A 23,439-nucleotide genomic window follows, 5' to 3' on the forward strand; every position below is an offset into this window, starting at 1 on the left:
ACTCCAGCAGCAGGCAAGACGCTCAAGGAAGTTTTATCCAATTTAATGTGCATGCTGGACCTGGTGGGAATCTGGGTCTAGTCCCTGGCTCTGCTGCAAACTTCCTTTGTGACCTTGGCTACGCTCTCTCAGTTGGTAATGAGACACTGAAATAGGAGGCTGAATCATAGAAATCATAGAACCATAGGGTTGGAAGGGACCTCTGGAGATCATCTAGTCCAACCCCTCTGCCAGAGCAGGGTCACCCAGAGCAGGTTGCACAGGAATGTGTCCAGGTGGGTTTTGAATGTCTCCAGAGATGGAGACTCCACCACCTCTCTGGGCAGCCTGTTCCAGTGCTCTGCCACCCTCAAAGTAAAGAAGTTCCTCCTCATGTTTAGGTGGAACTTCCCATGTTCAAGTTTGTGCCCATTACCCCTTGTCCTGTTGTCAGGCACCACTGAAAAGAGCCTGGCCCCATCCTCCTGACAACCACCCTTTAAGGATTTATAAGTGTTGATAAAGTCCCCCCTCAGTCGTCTTTTCTCCAGACTAAAAAGACCCAATTCCCTGAGCCTTTCTTCATAAGAGAGGTGTTCCAGTCCCCTAATCATCTTGGTCGCCCTTTGCTGCACCCTCTCCAGCAGTTCCCTGTCCTTCTTGAACCGGGGAGCCCAGAACTGGACACAGGACTCCAGGTGTGGCCTCACCAAGGCAGAGTAGAGGGGGAGGACCTCCCTCGACCTGCTGGCCACACTCTTCTTGATGCACCCCAGGATGCCATTGGCCTTCTTGGCCACGAGGGCACATTGCTGACTCATGGTCATCCTGTTGTCCACCAGGACTCCCAGGTCTCTTTCTACCGAGCTGCTCTCCAGCAGGTCAGCCCCCAACCTGTACTGGTGCATGGGGTTATTCCTCCCCAGGGGCAGCACCCTACACTTGTCCTTGTTGAATTTCATAAGGTTCCTCTCTGCCCAAATTTCCAGCCTGTCCAGGTCTCTCTGTATGGTGGCACAGCCTTCCAGTGTGTCAGCCGCCCCCCCCAGCTTTGTGTCATCAGCAAACTTGCTGAGGGTGCACTCCGTCCCCTCATCCAGGTCATTGATGAATATATTGAAGAGGACCCAGTACTGACCCCTGGGGAACACCACTCGTCACTGACCTCCAACTAGATTCTGTGCCCCTAATCACGACCCTCTGAGCTCCGTCTTTCAACCAGTTATCTATCCACCCCACTGTCAATTCATCTAACCCACACTTCCTAAGCTTCCCTGTGAGGATGCTGTGGGAGACCATGTCGAACACCTTGCTTAAGTCAAGGCAGACCACATCTACTGCCTGTGTGTATTGTCTGTGTGACAATATCCTGCTTGCAAAACAGGGAAGAAGAATGAGAAAACATTTTCTGCCTGGAATATCCAACCATACCATCTCTGCCATGTACTATCCCTTACCTAGCAAAGCGCAGCATAGAGCACACAGCAAGGCTTTGATGCTGGTCACAGTCCACAGACTGTATTTTAATACAAATAATAATGAATAAAAAGCATTTTCTGAAGTGTCTTTTTTCTGGCTGAGTATAAAACTTACAAATGCAGTAGACAAACTCACTGTGTTCTTTAAACATATCTATAAAATTATTTTGAAGTAGGAGAGAATGTTTTATTATTTCAAAGCAGTGCAGCCTTAAACACTGTGAAAGTATCCCCCGTATTTCCCACCATTGTCTAACAATGGCAATGAATGTCATAAATCTCATTTTAAATCTAGTGGTATGTACACATAAAAAGTGTTACATTTATTCAGAGCGTGCAAAAGGTTACTGGGAATGAATCTCAGGCTAAATATATTTATATGCAGTGATAAAGCCTTATTCTACATTAAAATCACTCTGACAGTTTATGAATTCAAGGCTTCATCAATGTAAATAAAAGAAAGTCTTGTTATTATAAAAATGGAATTGGAAATAGAGCAATGATGGAATAAAACTTTGAGATAAATTAAAGACTTGATAAAAGTCTCTTATCCTGAATGAACAGTACAGTGACAGTAGTGAGACTGTAAGTCACTTCATGTGGCTACATTTTCTGAGAAAGTTTTTTAATGAATTATCCTTTGAGAGTCACAGTCAAGCACACACACACAAGAAAAGATGATATTAAAGAGAAAGGTAACGGGGGGTTGCTTTTCAGTATTGCGGTTCTTGGTTTTGCCTCTGTGATTCCCACTAAACAAAGGAGCCATAGAGTTCAGATCTTTTTCAGCTCTGGAAGGTGCTGGTGTGAGCCTGTGTCCTGGTTCCGGTGGGGATAGGGTTAACTTTTCCTGGTATTCCATGCCATGTGAGCCACGCCCACCCTGAGCTGCCGGGGGAGGGGGCAGGAAGTTGCTGCTTAAAAGCGGGCTGGGGCGGCCCGGGTCCGGCCGGCGAGCGGCGAGCGGGGGGAGCGGCGGTTCCGTAATCGCGTTTGTATATTCCCCTATCCGTGTTGTTGTTGTTGTTGTTGTTGTTGTTGTTGTTGTTTGCCTGTTCCCTTTGCTGTTCTATTAAACTGCCTTTGTCTCAACCCAAGAGTCTTGCCTTTTCTTACGATTCTTCCTGTGTTTGGAAGGCACGAGCGAGCGACACGTGGTTCTTTGTTGCCATCTGAGGCTAAACCACGGCAGTCTTTTTATCCACCCCTTATTCCATACCATCTATGCCATGCCCAGCAGGTTCCAATGAATTGCCACCACTTTCCCCTGTTATATATATATATATATACACACATATAATACCCTTAGTTTATGGGTCATCCCTCCAAAGTGTCCGTTGAGTTCTTTTAATCCACGGCTTTGGGCTCCATCTGTTAGAACAGTCTCTCAGGGCAGGTGAGATGCTGGGTGGTGCTGGTCTGTTGCATGCTGTATTTTTTCGGAGCTTGTGACTGGTGCACCTGGTGTGGCTCATGCACGCAGTCTGTAGGCTGAAGATGTAGATCTTGAGGAAACTGCTATAACAGCACACAATCTGATTCATTGGCTATTCTCGCCCAAAATCAGATCTCCATGAGGTACACATCGGACTTCCCCATCCTTCCGCATCACCCACCAAGTGCACCCAGGTCCTTGGGCAAAAGCAATCCCACGGATGGGTTTGCCTTTGCCTGAGGCAGGACTAACCCAGACTGTCTTCCCTAGCATATTCTTCATGTGCACTACGGGGACTTTATCCCCTTCTACAGTACGTGGAAGTTTTGATTGGGCAGGGCCAGCCCGATTGTTAGATCCCCTGGTGTTAACTAGCCAGGTAGCTTTTGCTAAATGCGTATCCCAGTGTTTGAAAGTCCCACCACCCATTGCTCTCAGGGTAGTTTTTAACAGTCCATTGTATCGTTCTATCTTCCCAGAGGCTGGGGCGTGATAGGGGATGTGATACACCCACTTGATACCATGCTCTTTGGCCCAGGTGTCTATGAGGCTGTTTCGGAAATGAGTCCCATTGTCCGACTCAATTCTCTCTGGGGTACCATGTCGCCACAGGACTTGCTTTTCAAGGCCCAGGATAGTGTTCCGGGCAGTGGCATGGGGCACAGGGTATGTTTCCAGCCATCCAGTGGTTGCTTCCACCATTGTGAGCACATAGCGCTTGCCTTGACGGGTTTGTGGCAGCGTGATATAATCAATCTGCCAGGCCTCCCCATATTTGTATTTCAGCCATCGCCCTCCATACCAAAGAGGCTTCAAACGCTTGGCTTGTTTGATCGCAGCGCATGTCTCACATTCATGGATGACCTGTGCAATAGTGTCCATGGTCAAGTCCACCCCTCGGTCACGAGCCCATCTATATGTCGCATCTCTCCCTTGATGGCCTGAGGAGTCATGGGCCCACCGAGCTATGAATAGTTCACCCTTATGTTGCCAGTCCAGATCCACCTGAGCCACTTCAATCCTAGCGGCCCGATCCACCTGCTGGTTGTTCTGATGTTCCTCCGTGGCCCGATTCTTTGGTACGTGGGCATCTACATGGCGTACTTTCACAACCAGATTCTCTATCCGGGCAGCAATATCTTGCCATAGGTCAGCAGCCCAGATGGGTTTGCCTCTGCGCTGCCAGTTGCCCTGCTTCCACTGCTGTAACCATCCCCACAGAGCATTTGCCACCATCCATGAGTCAGTGTAGAGATAAAGTACTGGCCATTTTTCTCGCTCAGCAATGTCCAAAGCCAGCTGAATAGCCTTCACCTCTGCAAACTGGCTCGATTCACCCTGTCCCTCACTGGCTTCTGCAACCCGTCGTGTAGGACTCCACACAGCAGCCTTCCACTTTCGATGCTTTCCCACAATACGGCAGGACCCATCAGTGAACAGGGCATATTTCTTCTCATTTTCTGGCAGTTTATTATATGGTGGGGCCTCTTCTGCACGCGTCACCTCCTCCTCTGGTGACATTCCGAAATCCTTGCCTTCTGGCCAGTCCATGATCACTTCCAGAATTCCCGGGTGACTGGGGTTTCCCATTCGAGTTCGCTGCGTGATCAGTGCAATCCACTTACTCCATGTAGCATCGGTTGCATGATGTGTGGTGGGGACCCTTTCTTTGAACATCCAACCCAGCACCGGCAGTCGAGGTGCTAAGAGGAGCTGTGCTTCTGTACCAACCACTTCCGAAGCAGCTCGAACCCCTTCATATGCTGCCAATATCTCTTTTTCTGTTGGAGTGTAGCGGGCTTCGGATCCTCTGTATCCACGACTCCAAAACCCTAGGGGTCGACCTCGAGTCTCCCCTGGTGCTTTCTGCCAGAGGCTCCAGGTAGGGCCGTTCTCCCCGGCTGCGGTGTAGAGCACATTTTTAACATCTTGTCCTGCCCGGACTGGCCCCAGGGCCACTGCATGGACTATTTCCTGTTTGATTTGTTCAAAAGCTTGTCGTTGCTCAGGACCCCATTTAAAATCATTCTTCTTCCGGGTTACTTGATACAGAGGGCTTACAATTTGACTGTAATCTGGGATATGCATTCTCCAAAAACCCACAATACCTAAGAAAGCCTGTGTTTCCTTTTTACTAGTTGGTGGAGACATAGCTGCTATTTTGTTGATCACATCCATTGGAATCTGACGGCGTCCATCTTGCCATTTTATTCCTAAAAACTGGATCTCCTGCGCAGGTCCCTTGACCTTACTTCGCTTTATAGCAAAACCAGCGTTCAGAAGGATTTGGACTATTTTACTCCCTTTCTCAAAAACTTCTTCTGCTGTGTTTCCCCATACAATGATGTCATCAATGTACTGCAGATGTTCTGGAGCTTCACCCTGTTCCAGTGCAGTCTGGATCAGTCCATGGCAAATGGTGGGGCTGTGTTTCCACCCCTGGGGCAGTCGATTCCAGGTGTATTGGATGCCCCTCCAAGTGAAAGCAAACTGTGGCCTGCACTCTGCTGCCAAAGGGATTGAGAAAAATGCATTCGCTATATCAATCGTGGCATACCACTTGGCTGCCTTGGACTCCAGTTCGTACTGGAGTTCTAGCATGTCCGGCACAGCAGCACTCAGCGGTGGCGTGACTTCATTCAGACCACGATAGTCTACAGTTAGCCTCCACTCTCCATTAGATTTTCGCACCGGCCATATGGGACTGTTAAAGGGTGAGCGAGTCTTGCTGATCACTCCTTGAACCTCTAGTTGACGAATCAGCTCATGGATGGGAATCAGAGAGTCTCGGTTAGTGCGATACTGCCGCCGATGCACCGTTGTGGTAGCAATCGGCACCTGTTGTTCTTTGACCCTCAACAACCCCACAACAGAAGAATCCTCTGAGAGACCAGGCAAGGCAGACAACTGTTTAACTTCCTCTGTCTCCAAAGCAGCTATGCCAAAGGCCCAGCGGTACCCTTTTGGGTCCTTAAAATACCCTCTCCTGAGGTAATCTATACCAAGGATGCATGGAGCCTCTGGGCCAGTCACAATGGGATGCTTTTGCCACTCATTCCCAGTTAGGCTCACTTCTGCCTCCAGTACAGTCAACTCTTGGGATCCCCCTGTCACCCCAGAAATACAAATGGGTTCTGCCCCTCTATAGCTTGATGGTATTAGAGTGCACTGTGCACCCGTGTCCACTAGAGCCTTATACTCCTGTGGGTCTGATGTGCCAGGCCATCGAATCCACACCGTCCAATAAACCCGGTTATCCCTTTCCTCCACCTGGCCGGAGGCAGGGCCCCCCTAATACTGGTCATAGTATCCATTACTCACTTCTTGCATAAATGACTTGGAAGTTCCTTCAAGAGGATCAGAAGCAAGATCAAGCCTTCTGCTTTGTCTGGGGAACGGCCCACTGGAAACTGGGGCGGCACTTTTCCTGGAGGGATCCCCTTTTGTGGTTGTCCTTCCTTGCAACTCCTGTACCCGTGTCCGCAGGATCGAAGTAGGTTGTCCGTCCCACTTCCTCATGTCCTCTCCGTGGTCCCGCAGGTAGAACCACAGGGTGCCTCGTGGTGTGTACCCTCTGTACTCTCTCTCTTGAGTGGGGAAATGCCTGCTTCTAATAGCTGAGATGCTGGCCCGTGCAGGTGGGGAGTAGGACATATTCTCTTCAAGTTGCTGGACCTTCCGCGACAGTTTCTCCACAGCTGAGACAAGGGGGGAAGAGAGACTTTCTTCATATCGCCGGAGCCGGCCAGCTACCTCATCCACCGTTGGTCCCTCTTCACCTTTCCATTCCATTACTGCCAGGGAGTTGGCATATGACGATGGTGCGCTCCGTACAAACTTCCGCCACATGGGCCTTGTGCATCGCACCTCATCAGGGTCTGTGGGTAAGTCTGCATTGTCCAAGTCATAATAAATCATCTCCCGCACGGCTAATTCTCTCAGGTACTGGATACCTCTTTCCATGGTAGTCCACTTGCTTGGCTGACATACAACATCCTCGCTGAAGGGGTACCTCTCCCTCACGCCTAACAGGAGTCGTTTCCAGAGGCTGAGGGCTTGGGTCTTTTTCCCAATCGCCTTGTCAATGCCGCCTTCCCTAGACAGGGATCCCAGCTGCCTGGCCTCCCTACCCTCTAATTCCAGGCTACTGGCCCCATTATCCCAGCACCGGAGCAGCCAGGTGACAATGTGCTCGCCTGAAAGTCGGCTAAAATCTTTTCGCATATCCCGCAGCTCACTCAAGGATAGGGATCGAGTAATTATCTCTGGTTCTGCCTCTTCCTCCTGCTCTCGTGATGGCCCTGGTTCATCATCATCTCTTACTAAGCGAACTGATTTCTTTGTGTACTTCTTCTTCTGTATGGGGGCAACTGATACTGGCATGGGTTGGTTCCCTGGTTCAGTGGCAGTGGCTACCACGGGGGTTGCAGTAGCCGCAGTGTCTGTCGCAAGGATTGCAGTAGCCGCAGTGTCTGTCGCAAGGATTGCAGTAGCCGCAGGGGCCGCCGCAGGGGCTGCAGCAGCCGCAGGGGCCGCCGCAGGGGCCGCCGCAGGGACTGCAGCAGCCGCAGGGGCCGCCGCAGGGGCTGCAGCAGGGGCTGCAGCAGCCGCAGGGGCCGCCGCAGGTCTGGTTTCCATCTCTTCCCCTTGAGGGTGCTGCATAATTCTGAGCAGTGCCTGGTAGATACTGGCCAGGGCCCAGCACAGCGCGGTGAGTTGTGCCTCTCTAGAATAGCCACAGCATTTTCCCTTCAAATATTCTACCACTTTATCAGGGTCCTGTAATTGTTCAGGGGTGAAGTCCCAGACCATTGGAGGTGAGTAGTTCTCTAGGTACCTGCCCATGCTCTCCCACATGCCATGCCACCCCTGACTATCCAGCCTCGGAGCAGATCTCCGGGTGGTAGTCTTAAATAGTCGCTTAACCCAAAACAAGACCTGGAACGTATTCAGGAGACATAGCACTACGAACACGCTAGTTTGAGTATCCCAAGGATATTCAAAATTCTCAAAAGCTGTCATACCTGACCCGAAGGAGAAAAGGGAGGCAAAAGGGCTGGGGAAATTATTAACAAATTCTGAGAGACGGTGTCCAATGTACGGACAGGACAGCAAAACCGCATAAACACCCCAAAATAGCCGTCTGAACAGTGATGTTATCATATCATAAACAGATATCGCACAGGACAGCAGAATGATAATCCTCATCCCTGTTCCAGACATGGTAAACAGCATCGCAGGGAGTACATAAGCCATATAGGAATTTATGTAACACAGCCATGAGAACAAACCAAGCAACATGATGACCAGTGACTACTTACCTAATAAAATAAATGCATACAAAAAAAAACCAAAACCGTTTTTTCCACGTTCTAGTTGGATTCTGTCGTTATCTCAACCCTTCGAGCCCCACGTTGGGCGCCAAAAGGACTGCCGTGGTTTAGCCTCAGATGGCAACAAAGAACCACGTGTCGCTCGCTCGTGCCTTCCAAACACAGGAAGAATCGTAAGAAAAGGCAAGACTCTTGGGTTGAGACAAAGGCAGTTTAATAGAACAGCAAAGGGAACAGGCAAACAACAACAACAACAACAACAACAACAACAACAACACGGATAGGGGAATATACAAACGCGATTACGGAACCGCCGCTCCCCCCGCTCGCCGCTCGCCGGCCGGACCCGGGCCGCCCCAGCCCGCTTTTAAGCAGCAACTTCCTGCCCCCTCCCCCGGCAGCTCAGGGTGGGCGTGGCTCACATGGCATGGAATACCAGGAAAAGTTAACCCTATCCCCACCGGAACCAGGACAGCCTGACAAGCTCAACTAACAAAGGCAGGCTGCCAAGGATGCTTGGGCAGCAACGCAGTCCACTGTGAGAAGGGCTGCAGGATCTCAGTGGGCTGCCTTTCTCCTTCTCCCTCAGACCATCCCATAAGCCCTGGAGTGCACAGGACAGAAAAATCACCCCAAGTCACAGTGAAGCAGAGCCTGAGGTGTTGCCAAGCAGACTCTGCATGCAGCTTCAAGCTCCAGCTTTTCCCATGCCCACTTCTTTGCTGCCCCACATGCCACAGCAATGCATTTCCACTTCCAGCACTCTGATCCAGCCCCTACACACCCCAGTATCTCCATCTTCCCTGATACCGAATCTGTCCTGCTCCATTGCTGGGTCTCCTCAGCTGGCCACAGTAACTATGCCAGCATACCGAGCTACTGTCCCCCCCTCCTTCCCCCAGCTTTTCCCCATCACTCATCTTTCAGCTCCATTTCTCCATTTCTTCATTTCTCTCTGCCCACCCAGTCTCATGATCTAGGCTGCTGTTCTAACCCCTTCTTCAAGTGAGACTGATGCAAGGTTTTCAGGCTCCAGCTCTGCTTTACTCCACTCCAGTAGAAATCCCCCTCCTAACACCCTCCTACTCCCACTGGAAAAGCATATCTCCCCTAGACTCACATAGGACAGAGCAAAGATCATAATGTTCCCCAGAGCTTGGACTAATCTCTATCTGGTCCTCCCCAAGAACCTCATGCCTACACCCAGAGGATAGGTGAAAAGAACTCTCCACTCCCAAATGCGATTTTTATTTCTCCTGCACTTTGGGAAGAGAAGAAAGGGCACAATATAAACCATATTTCATTTGGTAAATAAAACAGTGAAAGACTACGGAGAGGCAGCTAGCCCAGTGGCTAATTCATTAATGCCCTCGTGGTCTCCTTGTTCCAGGTGAATGCCTAAACTACAATTTGTTTTGCCTCAAGTTTGTTTGGCTGCAACCAGTCTTTAATTATTTATACAAAATGAAACTCTAACAAGAAATAATGACCGGGGCATAAGTCCCCTCTGGAAATCAGAAGGCAGCAGCTTGAAGCACATGTGCTGGTCCCAACCAATCAAAACAATTTTTTACTGGAAAAAAAATCCTATTGAAAACGCCAATCAAACCAACATGCTTCTGGAAAAGAGACCCAGAGCTGACTGTGACACACAGGCCAGAGCTGGCAGGAGGGAGCTGAACTTTCTTCTCTCCAACCGGTATAGCTACTGCATCAGCTCCAAACTGAGGGATTCAGGGAAGTGGGCTGAGCAGAAGAAATGTCTGTAAAAGAAGACTGACAGGACACGTAAAGAATGGAGGAGAATGCAGAGGAAAAGTAGACAAGAAAAGTGGGGGGGAGAAAGAAGACAAAAATGAAGACAAAGAACAGAAGAACAATGCAAAAAGGGGGCAGATAAAGGGAGAGAGGAGAGGAGCAAGACAGAAAATCCATCTTGCCCAAAACAAACAATTCTTATCAGTTAGAGGCAAGTGGTACCTCTGCAAAATTCAATTTCAAATGTCAGGAGAGAAGTGATAGGGAAGGAATGAATCACCTACATAAAGGTACAAGTTCCTTAATGTTTGAAAATCAACACTGGGTGGTGCAGACAAGTCCAAAGGACATACAGTTTTGAAACAATGGTAGGGCTAGGATTAGGAATGGGAAACCTTTCATCACTCAAGGTAAGGTAGTAAGTAGCTTGAGTAGCTCTACAACTCCATCCACACCTCTCCAGGTCATCCAGCTGCAGTCTGACTGCCATTGAGACTCGCAGATATTTTTGCATGCAAGAGAGAAATTAATGACCTCAGATTAACACTAAGTGAAGGCAAGTCCTAGCTAGAAAAGCCAACATATAGTTCTCCTGTTGGGTCAATATTGACAGGTACATCTACTTGGGAATGTGATGTTCCAGGGTTCTGGAGTCACCCTGTGGCACTCGCTTAGACCTCCTAGTCCCCAATGCTACAGACACCGTCCACTGGCAGGGATGTTCCTATAAGCTCCACCAAGGCTCTTCTCATAATGCCTCAGTAGCATACTCCCCTGCTTTGAGCTCATACCCTGTACGTGGCCTCTGAAAGGAGAAAAACCTCATAATTAGGTTCTAAACAAGACATTAAAAAATGCTACTTAAGTGCTTCCCTAAGGCTAGGTTTCCCCGATGATGAAGCAGCAACCATCTCAATATTTCCTCTAACTGTTATTCCTTGTGCACAAGGAATTGTAGCTATATAGAGAGTATAATGCTACCTGAAAAGGGCTGAATATTAATACGGAGGAGAGAAAGAGACAGACAGCCTAACAACAGTCTCTGAAATCCTTTGTTAGATAGATCCATCAAATAATGAATAGGACCTCAAGACACTACTTATCCTATAACAGAGAGTTTTCTTTCAGGATATAAGTAATATAAGATTGAAATTCTCTGTCTCATATTTGAATCTAGATGAGAAGAGGGAGGTGTGTTGAATGGAAATTGCCCCTTACAGACTCAATCCTTCTGGACATTTTAAGACACCAGGTAACAGTTTGTTGGGACAGAGCTATGCAGCTTCTCGACTAGATATAAGACCAAAAATACAACCTTGTAACAGAGATGAAGGTTTTATACTCACTGCCTACAAATCCAAACTCACAGCAGCAACAGTGTTCAGTTTGCTTTCTTTTTCCTAAACTATTTTTCTTTAGAAATACAGTAAAACACCAGAAAAATCTGTACGTGGCAAAAATCCATGTCACCACAGCATAGATCGCTGAATGGCAGCAAACTGGCTGTCAGCCCTTCAGAATAAAGGCATGCACCATCTGCAGGAGGCTCTTCTCTTCTGGCCTAATTTTTGGAAGACGCCTAAAAAAGGGACAGAACTACTTGGAACAAACTCTTTGTCCTGTCTATGGTATGGAATAAAAGATGGACGGGATTTCGCCTGCGGGGAAATCCTGTGCTCAGCAACACAAAAAACTTCTGGCAGCTAGACAGACAGATACCAGCTAGGCGATGTTACAAAGATGACAGCCAACTCTGTCCTTTAATTGCTAGGCCATCATAAAATGTAATTTCTCTATGTTATTTACAGCATACACAAAATGCAACTAATGTAGAGCTTTTCAAGATACTGATGAAATAGCATTTGTTCCTTTCAAAGCTTCTTTGACAAGACAGGAATACCTCATGCTGGGAAGGCTGCCACTACGGGATCATGGCTTCCCAGAAGTGTAAAACTCCCATTTCTGAAACTGCAGACCTGTCACATACCAGGCTTGAAACTTCATGACAGTTTATGATGGTTTTTTTACTTTGTTGTTTTTTGGTCTGTTTTGTTTTTTAAGGAACAGAGTTGCTATACTTGCCTTACTGAATCCAACCTAGGATTTTAAAAAAATTATGCACTTCGCAGAAGACCCAAGGCTCTGAGTTTTGATGAGGAAAGAGGACGCTTTTCTGCCAAGCTGATAGTGGTTCATTATTTTCAGGGGTTTTAACTACAAAGAAGAAAACCACTAAAACAAAACAAACAATGATTTAAGGTACACAAAGATGTAAAATGTTAGGATGAGTTTTTAAAAGCTGTCAGCAGCTCCTTGGGTCAGACTGGAATTATAAGGGAATTTCAGCTGTGAGTTGTCACTGATTTGGATGAATGTCTCCTACTCAAAATGACCGTACTGCCTGTAACTTACTTGCAATGGGATTAAAGCTCTTCAGTAGCACTGGATCAATTTACGTCAGTGAGAATGCTCACTATTTACTGTGTATATAAGCAGCCACCATTCATGAAGTAGTGGAAGTGCCCACATCTGAAATGAGACAGAAAACAGGGGGTGCTCTCAGGAAACATAGTCACATCTGTTTGCTGTCCTATTTTTCAATCTCCAAGCTTGCAAACAGGTGACGGAAACCATAAAAATGTGTGACACATTAGCAAAAAAAGGGAGTGTCTGCTTTTCAATGTGCCATGACACAATATACAGGTTATTTTCAAAGGTGTAGTTTTTATATTAACCAAATAAACATTTGAAACTGCTTCCCATCACTAGCAGTAACTCTGTCTTCAGTCTCCATATACCTTCTTGATATCTCCAGGACACAGTAGTGCTGATGGTTTACCAAGAGCATCAGCTGGCTGAGGAATGCTTTATGCTCATATTGAAACACTATTTTTCAAATAGTTTCCCATGTGAAGATAAGCATATTGGGTGAGCCAAAGGAAGCGTTGGCAAAGGAATTCCCTTCAAGAGGATGTTAAAATCGAGCCTGTGCATTTCCCGTCTGATAAATATCCTTCCTACAATACCAAATACAACAAGTGGCTGTACAAGGTACAGAACCTATGCTGATAAGACAATTTTCATCTTGACCTAACTCCCACAGAAAGCACTGTCACCCCCATGCATCAAGGGGAGCCCATCAGAGGCCAATACTGTGGGCTACCACTTTAGGGTTGCAAAGCTTAAGGATTCCCAGCCCTATGTGTTGAAAACTTAACTCCCACAAGTTTCTGTAGTGCTATGGCCTTAACAACAAATTGATGCTCAGCTACTACCACCAAGTTTTCCTTTGGTTAGGGTGGGTGCCACAAAGGAACAAGTTCTCCAGGCTCTTATTTGATGACATGCGTTGATAGAGAATAAGAGCTCTGGAGAAAATTACTGAAACAAAAGTCAAGGAAGGTCTTGGTGACTTCTCCTCACCACCGCACTCTGCAAACCACAGCTGGGAGAACAACTCCTGCCTCAGCACAGCCAGTATTATGGCTAACTAACATAAAAGTATGTAGTAAGATCAGGGAAGAGACTTACCACTTTGCTCCAGCAAGGGAACAAAGTCTTATGAACTTTTCAACACCAATGCTGACTATAGCCTGGATCCAAGATTCTGTTTCTCCAAAGGTGCCTTGAACTTCTTAGAAAGTCAAAGAAGCTTGGCCCAAGAGCTACTGCTGCTGCTTTGCCAAAAACAATAACTATTTCCTAGCATGAATGCAGTCCTGCAGTTCAAGTTTCCATATCCCCCAATCAGGGAGTTGGTAAACAATACTCTAATCCCTGGAGAGTGCCAGCAGGAACTTAGATTTGAACATTTTGAAGCAGAACATTTCTCTTTATCCACTTTCTAAAGCTTTCTGAATACAAAAAAAAAAACAAAAAAAAAAAAAAACAAAAGAAGGTCTGGCAATCCGCGACTGATGAAAGCATTTTGCCTCTGGCTAAACCAGTTCATAGAAAAGATGGGTGCTTTGTGATCCCACCTACTTTCATGGATTGTTACACCAGCATTTTATTTTCTTCTACTCTGTCAGAGCGCAACTCCAGAATTACACTTCAGGCTACTGATAAAGTTAGCTTCTTCCCCTGCTTATTGACCAATCACTGTGGCAAATGGCTCTCTAATAATCTTAAAGACTCCCCCTGTCATGGCAAATGGTGTCATAAAGAATTGTCCCAGGATTTTGTTCTACTGGGACAAGAAAATATAACCTAGAGGGATGATTAAATTTTCTCTTTTCCTAGATAGCCTAAGTTACCACCATAAAGAGAGATACCCTAAACCAGGTATCTGTTCAATCTTCCAGAGTAAACAAAGCAGTGCTATTTTCCATAAGAGTTCCAGAAAAATAGAATATATGTCTTAGGATGTCTGTGGTTTTTCTTGTTTTCCTCACAATACTTATCTGAACTAATTCCAGAGTGCCGCAAGCATAGGAGTGAGCACAGGAATTCCTGGGGATCAATTCAGAAGCTGTAACACAGGACAAAATGACTGAGGTAGGTTTAGCTTTTATATAAATTTATATAAATATTTATATAAATAACTAATTTATATAAATTAGTTTGTCCTAGACTTCTTCAATAGAGAGTAGAGACACAGGCATCTCATCCAGTCCTAGCTTGTGATGAACTGCCTTCTGGAGGAGCCTCTTTTTCTTTTTTTTTTTCCTTTTTCTTTTTTGGCCCACAGAAGACACACAGGGTTAGACAAAAAACATACCTCAGAGAGCTAATCTTAAATTATGTGGATCCTCATCTTACAATTCAGCTAGTTTTTAGAGCCAATGCTTGGCTTGGCCAAGAAACAGCGTTCCTGAGAAGATGGAAGCAAAGGTGAGCAGCATGAACCAGAGCAGCAAGGGCCCTTTATATGCATAGAGGCCATGGGTGTTTCCAAAAGCATAGGCACATGAAGCCTATTAAAAATAAAGATGATTAACACACCCAACTTGCAGGAGAGGCATTTCTTAATCTCTGGTAAGGCCAGTCTGCTTTTGAAATACTAAATACCTTTGTAGATCCGGTCCAACATCTTAGAGGTTGAGAAACACTTTTCTGACAGACTACATGCTAACATGGCAGCTGCTTAGTTGCCAAACCCCGAGCTCTCTGTGGCACCCTCTGAAGCACTGGGAGATGCTAGTAGTGCTGTCCGTGTGCCGTTATGGCAGTGGAGCTTCAAAAAGCTTTTATTTCAGCAGGCTCCTTTATATATATATACACATACATATATACTTTTATAGTATGTATATATATAGGGATATATTAACAGTATCTTAGCTGTAACTGGCCTGTAACTGTAATACAGTGATAACAATTTCTACCCTCTGCTGTTTTAGTCTTCAGTTTATAAGCAGCTTGCTTTTAAGGAGTAAAATTGCAAATGTCCCTATTCATACACTTGCAGCAAATAAGCATCTTGCTAATAATATTTTACAGACAGTATTCAATGTGAATGTCAGGGACACTCAATGTCAGGGAGCAAAAATATAATAGATTATTTTTAAAGGGAGAGGAGGGAATGGAAAGACACAAGATCAAAATCTGAGTCAGTTGGAATTATGCAGAAATTGTTCAGAAAATGTTAACTATTTTTCTTGGGATATATTAAGACTGTAGCCTTTTTATACTCACAGGGGAGTTGGTAGTTTTAGGAAGAGGGATTGGGTTCGCTTTCCTCAAATTAGGAGTTTTCTTCCTTCTGGATTATACAAAACTGAAAGAGTTTGCAGTTTTTGAAAACTGGAAACCCAAAAGACTTGGAAGAAAAACGCTTCCATAGCTTGATAGCTTTTCGTTAAAATTTTTGCTTAGGGGTGGGGAAGCCTCTAAAACACCATTGTCAGAAATACATTGAGCAACTTCATGAGGTGAGTGCTTGGAGAAAGGTAATCAAACACTTATATCCTTAGTGAAAGAATAAAAACTTGAGAGAAACGGTACTAAAACAGACCTTGGATGGACAATAGCAAGAGCCCAGATAAAGAGATAACAGTGGGTTTGCAGGACAAAGTATCGGCCAGAATTTCTCACGTGCTTCTCAGTGACACATCTAGGAGGAGACAGTTAGGATGTGTTTAGGACAGTTAGGATAGGTTTATATCTAACCCACTGACACCTGGGAGAAGGCATTCAACTGCTCACAAATCTGTGCAAGCTATTAGCTAAAGACAGGGAGAAAAGTTTTTTTATCTATAAAAAAAACCCTTTGGCCTTTTATTCAGGAGAAAAAGAAAACAGCAAATACTACGCATAAGACCCTAAAAGTCTATATAAGAGAAAAAGTTTTTGTTTTCTGGGGGGAAAAAAAAAAAAAAGAAAAAAGAAAAAAAGATCAAGTTTGGGTTTTGGTGGTGGATTGTTTTTTGTTTGTTTTTTTTTTTTTTTTTTTAAGAATTCCAAAACTTACTGCAATGGGCACAAAACACAGTATTTCAACAGGAAAATTTCCTACCAGCTGAAGTGTGATCAAAGAGAAACACCAATTTACAGTTAAAGTCCACATTATCAAAACAGTAAGGGAAGACTAAGAAACCAGAGGTTATGAACATGAGTGATGGGGGGAACTATTTGTGAATTCTCAGGAGGAAATAATGAGGACAAGCTCTCCCATGAAACTGAGAAAACCAAGGTGAAAACTAAGTTCCATGGAAAACGTCCTGATAGTGAGATAAGGCACCTGCCCATCTTTTTATCCAGCTTTGATAGCCCCAGATAAGCACATGCTAAAATAAAGCAATCTCCCAAAGCCCACATCAAGAACATGATCAGCTGGCAACCAACGTTGTTTTAAAACCACTGGCATCTACTACAAAACTGATCCCATTAAGAACTGCTGCAAGACCCCCAGTAAAGCAGTGGATGATCCATCACATGGCGCATGTAACACTGCATAGAAAAAGATTTAAAAAGCACCCTGGAGAGAACAATCCTGCACTGGAGGGGAGATGGACGGGGCAGTCTATAAATCCTTTTCCTCTGTAACTTCTGTAATTAAGCAGAACACATTGCTCATTCTTATGAATCAAACATAATCCTGCTGTTGTCTTGACTGTACAGGATTTGCAGACTCTGTTTTAATGACAATGCACCAAAGAAAGCTTTTTCTTTGCTTTCACAGACAAATCCAGAGTCCACATCAGGAAGGAAAGAATCCAGCGGTGTGTGAGAGATTTTGGCCTTATAATTATCTTTCCAATTCTAGCATGTTCCTTTATTTGAATTTTACTTAAACAGCTTTAAACCTGAATCTAAGGAGGGAGAAGGGAGGGGGGTGGTGCAGAATGGAAAAATAAAAGGAAAAAACCACACCACATTTTCCATTGCAAAGAGATGCAGAAACCCTTATGATACAGTGCAGCTTCACTAACTCCAGTATATAGTAGCAGACATGCATGCATATGAAAGTATGTACAAAAAAAGAGAATGACAACACTCTGCCTTCTGCTAATCAGTATTTGCTAGTGCTAGCCTTTGCTAACAGATGTTCATGGTATCAAAGGAAAGTAAAGCCCTGGACAGATACTTACCATCACATTAATGGTTCTCCTGAACTCATTTTATCTATCTTTTCCAGACCAGAATGAGTTCTGCCCTTTCCCCTTCTCCCTAACTTTCAAATGAGCCAAGTAAACCTGGGTGTTTGTTGATTTGGGTTTTTTTTTTGGGTCAGGCTCCCTAAGTCCCATACCTCTGGGATTCCCACAGCAGGAGCTTCCACAGAAGTCTGCCCAGCTCCGTGACCTGTTGGCTCCTCTAAATGTTTGTAGTATCAGTAACTGGGGAAACGGAGAGAGGACGGGTCTGTCTTAGTTGTCCCGAAGCATGAGAAATGCCAGAAACAGTATGTGTGTCATTGATAGACAAGTGGTAAGCACTGATGTGCTTTGAGACCTTCTGTTAATTCCCACAGATCTTCTCTCTCACTACAGACATAAATCGTAAGATCTGCTTACTGGGAATTTTTAATAGCACCCATAATCTGTGTCAGAAGAGCAACTTCTCTTCATGCTTTTCTATACTCTAGTGGAACTACTGAAACAAGGATTTTCCCTTATCTTTTACCTTCTTGCTACACCACCGAGATGGCATATCTTTTCCTTACTGAGAGCGGAGTTCCTTCTAACCCCTTTGGACAACCACATTCTAATGTTCCTGATAGTGTTAATTGGCTACAGTGTAGAAAACTAAACTGTTACAGGCCACATGAAATTGGATTGCAAGGCCATGCCTAGGCCAGGGACTATGGATTCTCCATCCTTGTTGGCCTGCAAAGCAGGTGAGGACTTGCTCTAATGGAAAACACCGGTTTGTTTATGAAATGCATCAACAGAAAGTGAAAGATGTGACATCTTTGAGAACAGAGCACTCTCCACCTGCCACTGCCAAGGAGTTTGCTCACTGTGGTGCAGTTTAGCAGCTGCACAAATATCGTAAGTAAAATGTATGGCATTATCTTCTCCTTTGAAATTTGGCTCATTCCGATCAATAAACTATCACAGTTATGATGCACAGAAAAATTTTCTCCTGAGGCAATATCACAAAGTGATAGGCTCTTTTAAGATCTCATCTCAGATTCTCCACGACTCCACACAAAGGCAGACTGAAGGTAAATATTGATAGCGCTAGAAATGCCTTAGACAGTTAGTGATCCTTCTACTTGAGAGACAAATGCAAAAAATTCCTGCCCCAAAAGTGATAAGGTGCTTAAGTGTTATTAGGGAGCCTTCAGCTTTAGGTAACCTGGCTTGAGAAAGCCGTAAGTGATTTTCAGAAGCAATGAGGAGGTGGCAAACTGTGGGAGGAGATGAGCTCTTTTTGTGACGGCTCTGCAGCCTGCGAGGCAGAAATTCTTACTGCACCAACAAGGGTTTCCCTTGGGAGCATCAGTGCTCTTCTGCTTGAGAAGGGCAGGGCTTTTGCACTGTGAGCCAATACACAGCAGTACTCATACCGCCTGCAGAGACTGCTGAAATTAGAAGGCTTCCCACTGCATTTGGGAGGCTTTGGAAAAACACACGAAGTTGAGGAAACACCTGTCTCTTGAACCTAGATAGTGCTAAATGCAAAAGGGATCTCATACTTTTTCTTCCCATGGCTACGAAAAAAGACTCAGAGCCTGCTGCTCTGAACCTCATTCGTTTGTCCCTCAGCGCAGTATAAATTGCTTACTCCTCATGCAAGGCCACTGCATTCACTCATGCATCATCCTCTCTTGCTCTACAGAAGACACGAGGGCAATTTATGCGCTGAGCCCCAAACTGCAGGCTAAACTTGATTTACTTTCTCTTGTGCCAGCTGCTGATTCAGGATCTATCTCTGCAGCCACACAAGGTATGGTCTCGCCTGAAGTTTTTCCTATGGGAACATTGCAGACAGCCACGAAGAACAGAGGACTACCCCTAGTACTCCCACATAGTGCTGTTCTTACCCATTTTAGGAAAGCTGCTTCTCCATTCTGTGGCCCATTTCATCCCTTCTCAACTCAAGAAATCTCATCTGAAGACACGAGACTGTAAGTTCTTCATACCTGTAATACCTTTTTTGTGTATTGGAACAACACCTAACACATCAGATCTCAGCTGGCATTTTTTTTTCATTATATCTAGTACTCAAAGTTTGGCTGATTGACTGCAGAAAACCACAAGCTACTTCCCCTTCCCATGAAGATATCCTAAATCCCATGCAAATGAGGGACAGATATTTGTTTATCTACACAAGCAAGGACTTTAAATTCAAAGGAAGTGACAGTAATTCAGATAATACACAAACACTGTGCAAAATTATGTGCTGAGTTGCTGCCATTACTCTTTCACTAATCTGCAATATGCAGAAACTGTGAATTTAATGAGCTTCATAATTATTTTGTTCTCAAAATTCCTTACTTTTTGGTAATGTTATTATTTCAAATGACTATTTTTACACCATGTCCCCAGCCGATCATGTCAATTCTCTGAAAGATGTACCTAAAGTAAAATAGTAAAACCAAGAGAGAGGAGGAGAGGTTGATTTATCTCAAGGACTTTGCACCTTAAATAGTCAGTAAAATATTAAACATCCCTATCAATAACAGGTGGACCATATTATAAGCTTCCTCATAACTGGAGTACTTAGGAACAAAACGACATCTTCCTGAAAAGGTGTCAAGAATTCCATTTAGTCCTTTTTATAGTGGGGACCATCAATCTATCTTAATGTTTATTGGAGAGAAAATAATTGTCTTTTCTTTTTGGCAATGGTATTTCATTATATGCAGTAGGATAAATAACTACAGTTCAAAGCAAAATAAGACGAAAATGTCCCTGTATTTTTTCCTGGGGTTTCTTTTCTTCTTCTTGTTTAATTTCATGATGAAAAAAAATTTATAATTAAATTAAGCTTGATTCTGATTTAAATGCGCATCTTAAAGTGAAAGCAGAGAAATGATTTTCGGTTTCAAAGTTGTTATATCCCAATTGATCTTCCACACATTGGCATTATTATCTGATTGTGAAGATATATGCATTTATCAAAAGCTAGAGCCATCTGTCTCAATTCTATGTAATTTCATTACATATTCATCATTTATCTAGTCTGAGTATGTGACATGGGACCCTACTGACTAGCAATTCTATACTTATTATCACTTCACACTGTGTTTGGATGGACATGAGGCTGTCGACTTCCATTAATCTACTTTTAATGTAAAAATCATCATCTTGGGATAAGCCTCAGAGCTCCTGAATAATCAGGCCACACTGCTACATAAATATAGAGGCACGAGCATTTTTATACAAAAAGCCTGCAGCATTTATTCCTGCTTGTCTTTCACCATCAGTAGGCAGAAGTCACCCAGCGGATGCATCTGGGGAATGGAAGGATAAATCTCAGCAGATTGGCACACCTGTGTATGCAGGCACACACTGTCCAAAGGTTACTGTTACACTGCCAAGCGTGACTGCTGAGTGTGGTGATGGGCAGGAGTTAATGGATGCAAGAAGTGTTCTAACCCAGGAAACCAGTCACAGCTGCTGGAAGGTCTAGCATAATTAGAAAGTAGGGGCTGCATCAACCCACTGCAAATCTAAAGGTATCTAACTTCAATCTATCAGAGTAACTTGAAACTACCAGTTCATTTCAGTACAGGCTTTGGAGAAGTCATTGCCTGTACAACAATATTTTGAATGCCACATTGAATGTGGTATTTTGAATGTACAACAATATTTTGAATGAGTGTAACCAGCCACCTTCTTGACCGCTCCAGTCTCATAATGCAGCCATTCCTTTTGCTCCGTGTGTGCTTCAAAGGGGAGAGACAGGCTCTGAGCCAGTTTCTCCCAGGGCACAACTGGCACCAGCTGACAGCATGGACTCCGTGCGTTTCCTGGGTTCGTGAATTATCTACTGCATTGAAACAAAGATGATAGAGATAACAAAAGACAGCTCTTTATTCATGTGGAACTGAACTCTGATTTTGAAAATGAGGTAAAGGGATAGTAACTACTGCACAGACAATTATTTGTCTGCTTCACATGAATTTACTTTGACTGTATCCAATTCCAGGTTGCAAACTTTTTGTGAATGCTGTGGTGAGCAATCTACCAGGCAAGATTATGTGCTTAAACCTACGGCTACTGCAGAATACTTAAATAAGTGGAATTTGGTTTTGTGAACATGAATATTCACACTGGAAATCTCATTTTAAGAATCAGGCTCATCCTATCTGGAAACACAAAGATAGGCTATGATTTGTCTGTCAAAAGGATATATATCAAAACATGTCTCAAACTGCACGTTATGCACACTTGAAATTTATGAAGCATCCGCAGGGATGGTAAGAGACAGGATTTTATTCCCAATGGCTAACTATTAGTTCTGCTGCATTTCAGAAATTGTTTTTCATTGCTGCTTTCCCATCAACTAAACGGGTATGAGAGCACTTACCTTCATCTGCGCATTGCTCTGATATCTACAAGACAAAAAAGTTCTGTATCGCAAATCTAAACTGGTAACAATCAGCTCAGTTACACAAGTGACAATGACTGATTAACTCACAAGCATGAAAAAAGTGCTGCAGTTGACAAATGCACCTTGTCACTAACCAGAGGTCTGCTTGAACAGTTCAGTGCACTGAGATGGAGCCGAAACTCCCAGGACAGTTGCTGAACCTGCCGTCCAGATGCTCGTGGTGGCAGGCAGTCTCCTTCTGTCGGGTGCAGAGATTTGCACAGGGAAAGAGAGTGCACAAGTTCACACGCGGGAAATTCATATCCCACTTTATGAAGCCTCACCATCTTCATGCAGACAGACCTCATGCTGCCAGCTTCTTTCCCAAGGAGGCATAACACATTTTAGTATGTGGAAGCCATGACCATGAAAAATCTAAGTGATGCAGAAAACAGTAGTGGAGCCTGCTCCCAAACCACAACGTGGGAAGCCATGCGGGAAGTTGCAATGGCCCTCTGAAAGCGCTAGGTGAGCAGTGGAAGCAAAATGCAATCATCAACTATATTAGATGGATCCAAAAACTAGGACTTGAGTCCCAGGGATACACATTGCCTGATTGTGCACAAGTTGGTCGCGGGCATGTGGCATGACTAGATGTACAAGTCTGCAGTGTTTGATCCCAGAGCTCAGCCAGAAAAGATAGTGTTTACAGGGCAAAAACGATCACCATGCCCAAAGCAAATGGGCTGTTCTTGTGGAAAGCTCTGCGGGGCTGTGTACAGTCCTTGAGACAGCTCTGAGCCCGCTAATCCTTGTGCAAGGGGTGGAGGGGCTCGGGGTGCTATAGATCTGCAGCAGTGCTGCCAAGAGACCTCAGCTTTACGTTCAGCTCTGGCAGCGGAGCAGACAATGCTAGCTTGGGGCTTCTCAGCACCACAGTGCACTGTGCAGTCTGCAAATGTTGTAAATCACTTGGATGCCTTTAAAACTGTTACCCACGCTCTTTCTAAAACCAACTTCCTGACCACTGAAAGCCATTAAACACTCCATTACATCACAAATTAACTGTAACGTTGTGTTCAAGTGGTTGTTTGGATAGCTAAAGTCCTTTCGCTTTCTTTACTGTATAGGGAAATTATCCCTTTCTGTATTTTTCCTGCCTTGTACAGTTCCACTGAATGGTCTTGTGCTGTCAAATAATAGTTGCCTTTACCTCAGCTGTTTAGCTAAATTTTTATGATTGACCAGTTTCTCCTCTGGTTATTCAAGGGGGGCTTCACTGACTTTACAAAGTGCTTCACACTTCTGACAGTAATAAAGCATATTCCAACAACTCAAAGATGTGGTTCACTTCAGTTAAAGTTTAGCCCACCTGTGCCTGTGAACACACACTGGCTTTAAAACGTCCTTCCTTACCAAAGTCACAGATTCTGGCAATGAACCCTCCTGTAACTATAACATTCAGACACTCGTCAGTCAGAATTAGGAACAGAATGTGAGCCGAGCACCACCGGAAAGCTGGTCATTTGTA

Source organism: Rissa tridactyla, chromosome 5, assembly GCF_028500815.1.
Source record: "Rissa tridactyla isolate bRisTri1 chromosome 5, bRisTri1.patW.cur.20221130, whole genome shotgun sequence".
Lineage (NCBI taxonomy): Eukaryota > Metazoa > Chordata > Aves > Charadriiformes > Laridae > Rissa > Rissa tridactyla.